This window comes from Sceloporus occidentalis, unplaced genomic scaffold, assembly GCF_023333645.1.
Source record: "Sceloporus occidentalis isolate IW3139 unplaced genomic scaffold, rSceOcc1.0.p SCAF_6, whole genome shotgun sequence".
Classification (NCBI taxonomy): Eukaryota; Metazoa; Chordata; class Lepidosauria; order Squamata; family Phrynosomatidae; genus Sceloporus; species Sceloporus occidentalis.
In genome coordinates, this window is record NW_028316986.1 from 32,013,440 (window position 1) to 32,019,439 (window position 6,000).

Genomic DNA, 6,000 nt, shown 5'->3' on the forward strand with positions numbered 1-6,000 from the left:
AGGGATTTGAAACTTGGTAACCAGAGTGGTAGTCCCAACACTCAAACCACTACCCTATGCTGGCTCTCAACATGCCTCTGGGAAACCCATAAGCAGGAAGACATGATGAAGGCAAAATTCCTCTCCTGCTGCCTTTCCCCAACAATTGGTATTAAGAGGCATGACTCCTCTGATCCTGGAAGTGAGATACCACCATCACTCTGTGACAACCTTGTATGACAACCTTGTTCAGATGTTATATTTTTGTTGAATTGCTCATAAATTCAGACCCAATTGTGTCCTAATGAAAGACTCCTTCCCAATAAAGGGATCTTTATCACCTCTACTATTTTGTGTGCCTCCTGAGTGCTCTACTTGGATTAATCCCTTTGCACCTATCATCCAAAGCATGTTATGGTTTCAGGATTCAAGCAGCGCCATTGACATCATGGTACCATAGGATATGTTTCCCAGCTTCAGGCCTTGGACATTCTCTCTGTTGCTCCTAACTTTGCCTCTCTTCATCCAGCTGATTAATATACAGGTATCAGGTCTTGGCCTCAATGCTGTCTGAGCTTGGAAGCTAAGCAGGGTCAGCCCTGGTTAGTTTTTGGATGGGAGACCACCAACAAATACCAGGTGCTGTAAGCTATATTTCAGATGAAGGAACTGGCAAAACCACCTCTGGGTACTTCTTGCCTAAGAAAAGCCTAAAATTCATGGGTCCACCATAAGTCGCCAGGTGACTTGAAAGCACATACACATTCACAGAGTCTTGGACAACCTAAGTTAAGCTACCTGGGCGTGTTAGAAACCGCCTGAAAGCGGTGGTCTGCCGCCGCCGCCGGTTGCTGTGTCCGGGAACAGCAGTGGCCAAACCGCGTGGTTCCTGGGCGCAGCAAAAAAGAAGCACCAAAATGGGGCTTCTTTTTGTGCCCCGGAAGTGGCACCGCAAGGCATTAATTACACACGCGTGGCGTCACTTCCGCCGCGTGATTTCTGGACGCTATGCATCCGCGACGTCAAGATAGCGCCCGTGTGGAAGGGCGCTGCCATTTTGTATGTACCCAGTACGTACTAGGGTTAGGGGCATCAGGAAGTGACGCCCCTTCCTAACCCTAGTACGTCCTGGGGACGTACTATACGCCTGTCCGGAACGGGCCCTGGTGATTCTGCTAACATTTGAATCAAATTCCTCACTTCTTTGAGCATTAAAGAAAATAGGCATTAGCCATGAAAACTTCATCCTACACTGAACAAGGATGTTCCCAGTGAAAAGACGACAACATACATTAATGCTGCAATTTTAATGGGAAATAGTTATTAGTGGAGTATTATTTTCTTTTCCTTTGCTCTTTTTTCTTCTAAGCCAAGATTTCTCTTTACTCAGTTTATGAACTTTCATACAGAGCTATTTTACCTATTTTTGTAAGCTTGATCTTACAATATAAGGTTAGCTACACTATGAATATTATCATAGGAGTCCTGACCCACTGGATTCTGAAAGGTGTGTTAACGTTGAATTGTACCACATATATTTTGTGGTTTAGTAGATTGTAGTGGGAACATATTCTTATACACTATCACACAAGAGCACTGGCAAAACTAGACTTCTTGTGTGCCTTGACTTGTGGCAACCCTAAGGTACCTATTGTGTTACAATAACCCTATTGTGAGCGTTGTCTAGGGAAGATTTATTCAGAAAGGATTTACCATTGTCTTCCTCTGAGGCTGAAAAAGTAGGGTTTTATGGCCAAGTGGGGATTTGAACTCTGGTTTTCAGAGTCCTAGTGCAGCACTGAAACCACTACATTGACTCTGAGAATGGTACTGCTCATGGTCAAGTCCATTTTTTGCTGTTATCCAAGTTCAACTCAAATGATCAGTGGAACTTGGATTGGATACTCAAAATAGGATTGATACTATCAGGGACACACATATGTACACATGAAGAGAAACCATGTGGTCTATCCTTCCATGACTGCTAGCACATTAGAATTCAGAAGGGTATTCTTATAAATGGATGTCCTCAATGTCAAAAACTGCTCACAGAAAACTATGATACCATGCAGAATTTTAATCTAGCCATGTTTCTGATGCACAGTTTTCTATGTATGGAGACTTTGCTGCAGTTATGGGAGCTGGATAGGATTTTTTGCACCTGCCTTCCTAAATGGCAGCCTCATGGGGTTTGTACAATGTGCTTTTTCTGAAGTTCTATTTTAGCTCTTATATATAATTCCTTTGATTGCAAACTATTTTAAACTTGTTCATTGGTAATTATAAGTATTAAGTGATCTTAGACCATTCATGTATTAAAGTGTGTCTTTATAAACAAAATGTTGATGTATTTTTTCATATTGTGATAATTTTTTTCATTAAAATGTATTAAAATCACATGGGCCTGTGGTGCAGTAGGTTATGTTGAGAAAGCACATGTTTTCTAGATTTTTAAATATGTGTTTTAAAGATTTAAGATACTGCATACTATAATGCACATACTTTTGTACTGTTTACATGACTGTTTACCACTGATATACTTGGTTCCTTGTTTCTTTCATAGCAAAATAATCAGGGAGGGGGGAATTATGTTATCCTATATGTTCAATGTCATTGCAAATTATGTTTTTTTCTAGCACAGGCATGTGCACTCTCTTGCTCTTGTCACCTTTATATGACTTGTCCTTTTTGTCATTGTCTACAGGGCAATTTGATAGAAGGTTGTTCTTGTTTTGTGGCCTAATTTATTTTTAGGAAAGGTGTTCTTGCTAATTTGATTGGTAGCATTTGACTCATGTATGATTGTCGCAAACAACAACAATAATAACAACCCTGCTTCCCAGGTTAGGGTTTTAATTATTCTTCAGTAGGAGCAGGTTACAAATGTAAAGGGTACAATAGGATCAAGCTACAGATGACACATTAAGTATTTCAAAGATATCTTATTGATCAGCTCCATAATAATGTTCGAGTTCCTACACCAGCAAATATGGCTAAAACAATGGAGCTCCATCATTGTAGTTACATCTTTCAATGCTAACCCCCAGGACCTACTTTTTCAGCAGTGCAGCTCTCACAACAGAAGGATTTCCAAGGCACTGAAGAGTGGGGCAGTGCATGATGATACCTTCAGCCCTCTCCCAGCAACGAAGCACTTTGCGATAGGCAGTTGTGAGAGGACCCTACAGGGGTCTGTGCTGCTGCCTATTGCAAAACACCTTGCTACCAGGAAATAGCTGGTGGTGTCATTGCACTTAACCTTGCTCTGCTAATACTCAAAGGTGGTGAAGTTGGGTTTCTTTAAATGCAGGTTTCGGTGACACTTTTTGTTATAACAATAGTGCAATGACTGTAAACATTAATTCCAAGATTTACACTATCACAAGTCTGACTTACGACAACATAAATAATGAACAGGATGCCAGCCAATGTGTTAAGAATAAGAATATTGTTTAGATTTCATTGATCAAAACATCTGTCTTGCCTTATATTTCAAACTGATAAGTCAGGAGCAATTTTTTTGGTCATTTGCAAAGGCTCTGTACAAAATCCATCGGCATCCAAGTGGACATGGATGGGTGCAAAAGGAATTTTTCCTTCCCCTCCTCTTCCCTGCACCTCACTACTGTGTTTCAGGAGGGTGCACAACACTCCAAAGCAGACTTGGGGGCAGCAGATTTTTTTTGTGTGTAGAGGAACCATTCCATCAGTGCTGCCTCTTCTAAAAATGACTTACTTACTAGGATTTCCATATTCTTGTTTCTCACTGCCATTGCAGATTGCTGATGAATGCTTGATAATCATTCATGTTAACAAAATAAGATTTAAATTTAGTTTTTAAATATTAGTCTCAGAAATTGTATGCTGCGTACGTACATACACACACACACACACACACACACACATATATATGACTGACTGTAAAACAAGGAAATTTAAAAACAGAAGTTATTAGCAAGTCACCAACAGCCTTTAAGTCCAAAAATCTCCATGAGAAACCTTCTTAAGTGTTGACACGAAATATCAGTTGCCAGTCAATGTTTCTGGCCCATTTATATACTGTTTTTTGATGATATTTAGAATGGAAACATAAGTAACTCTTCTTTTAAAGCATGGATCTTATAATTGATTCATGCTGCATTCTTACTGCTTCTCTTAGCTAACTTTTCCATTATGCTATTACTATATATTCAGTTGAATAAACAGAAGTCAGCATTTTTATTAATAAACATCTCTATTTTTAACACTTTTTCACTTGTCTTACATGATTTATTGTCCACTGTACATTTTCTCATTTGTCATTATTGCCAAAATAAATGCTTCCCTCTTTCGTCGGAATTGTTCAGCGGAATGTGACAAAAATGGAATTCTAGTAGCAGCTGTAGAGATCTACACATTAGTGCTGAAATTGTTAGTTTTATCTAACATTTTATACCACAGATGGTTTTATAATTAAGACAGTACTTCACTGACAATATTCTCCGTCAAAATCAGTGTGATTTTTGAGTAAACCTTTCCAGGATTTTATGCTATGGTAACAAAGAGTCTTGTGGCACCTTAAATACAAAGTTCTATTTGGCTTAAACTTTTGTGGATTCTTGACCACTTCAGCAAAGAGTGGCCATGCTGTCTGGAAGGATTTGGGAGCTGTAGTCCATAAATGTTAACATTCCCCAGACCTGATGGCATGTTATATTATTACAATAGCTCAGCTCAGATATACATTCAATTCCTCTTTACGAGTATCCCAATCCCACAGAATTTTCCTCAGCCCTAACTATTCAGTCTTCCCAGGTGATGCTAGCTATAGGATATAATTCAATCAATAAGGGTAGATGGTCCAATTTGTACAATATCAAGAACTCCTTAAGCAGGCTATTGGGTTGGGAATTTAGGAAGGTTATGTTAAAATCTTTTCATTTCCTACCAAGTGTTGGTCATTATTCACGACTAATTCTGACCTTTAATTCCCCGGCTGCTCCCAGTACATTATTGGCTAAAAAGTCCTTATTGATAAAAAATTATGACATACATTGTGTGAGGGTATATACCAATAGAGTGTTAAACCCTCTTATATCCCTTAAAGATAGGAAAAATGATGGAATTGCTTCTGATAGCTCTGGACGTGTATTGAAGGATAAACAATTTAACATCAATGAACTTAATATACTTAAGGATGAATGGTCTAAAATGTGTCAAGCAATTCAATTGGTAATCAACAGTCAGGACGTAACAGAAGCGTCCCTATCTCCTGATACAATCATCTCAAGAAATGAGGATTGTCAAACCAACCATGGGAATAAAGCACAACCTTTATCACCTAACGCTCACCAAGCAACTAAGGAAAAGTTCCTAATAGATTTTGAAGCGGTGGAAAAAGTGGAATCTCGACACCAAATTTGGGCTAAAGACTTAAATGAACTCATTTCTCTTAGCCCACATATTGATAAACCCCTTGATAAACCTCACGACAAGTTTCACCAGAAAGACGACCCTGATCCTAAACAGACTGAAGGAAAGGCTATGCAGGGACCCCTTGGTCTCTCTCTCACAAATCAATCAATGGTTATATCAATCCCCGAAGATTTAACAGCCAAATCCCGAAAGACGATTCAGACTACTCTAGAAGTGACTTCTCAAGCAGTATCACTGACAAGAGACCTGTATAATCCTAACTGGAATGGCTGTATCCAGTTAGATGATCAAATTACATCGTCATTTGTGCCTGATCCTTTCCAGTGACTGCCGGAGGGTGCTCCTAAGAGTTCCCCAAGTTTTACGCTACTTTCATGGAATATTGCGGGTTGGGGAAGGAAAAGTGGGGATGTTGATTTTACTGATTATATCAATAAGTTTGACATTGTTTGTTTACAGGAGACATGGAGTCCTTATGACATTTGCTTACATGGGTATACATCTTTTTGTGTCCCGGCAGTAAGAACCGGTATAAGGGGTCGATATAAGGGAGGATTAGCTATTATGATAAAAATAATTAGTGGCCTTAAGCATGTAATATTAACC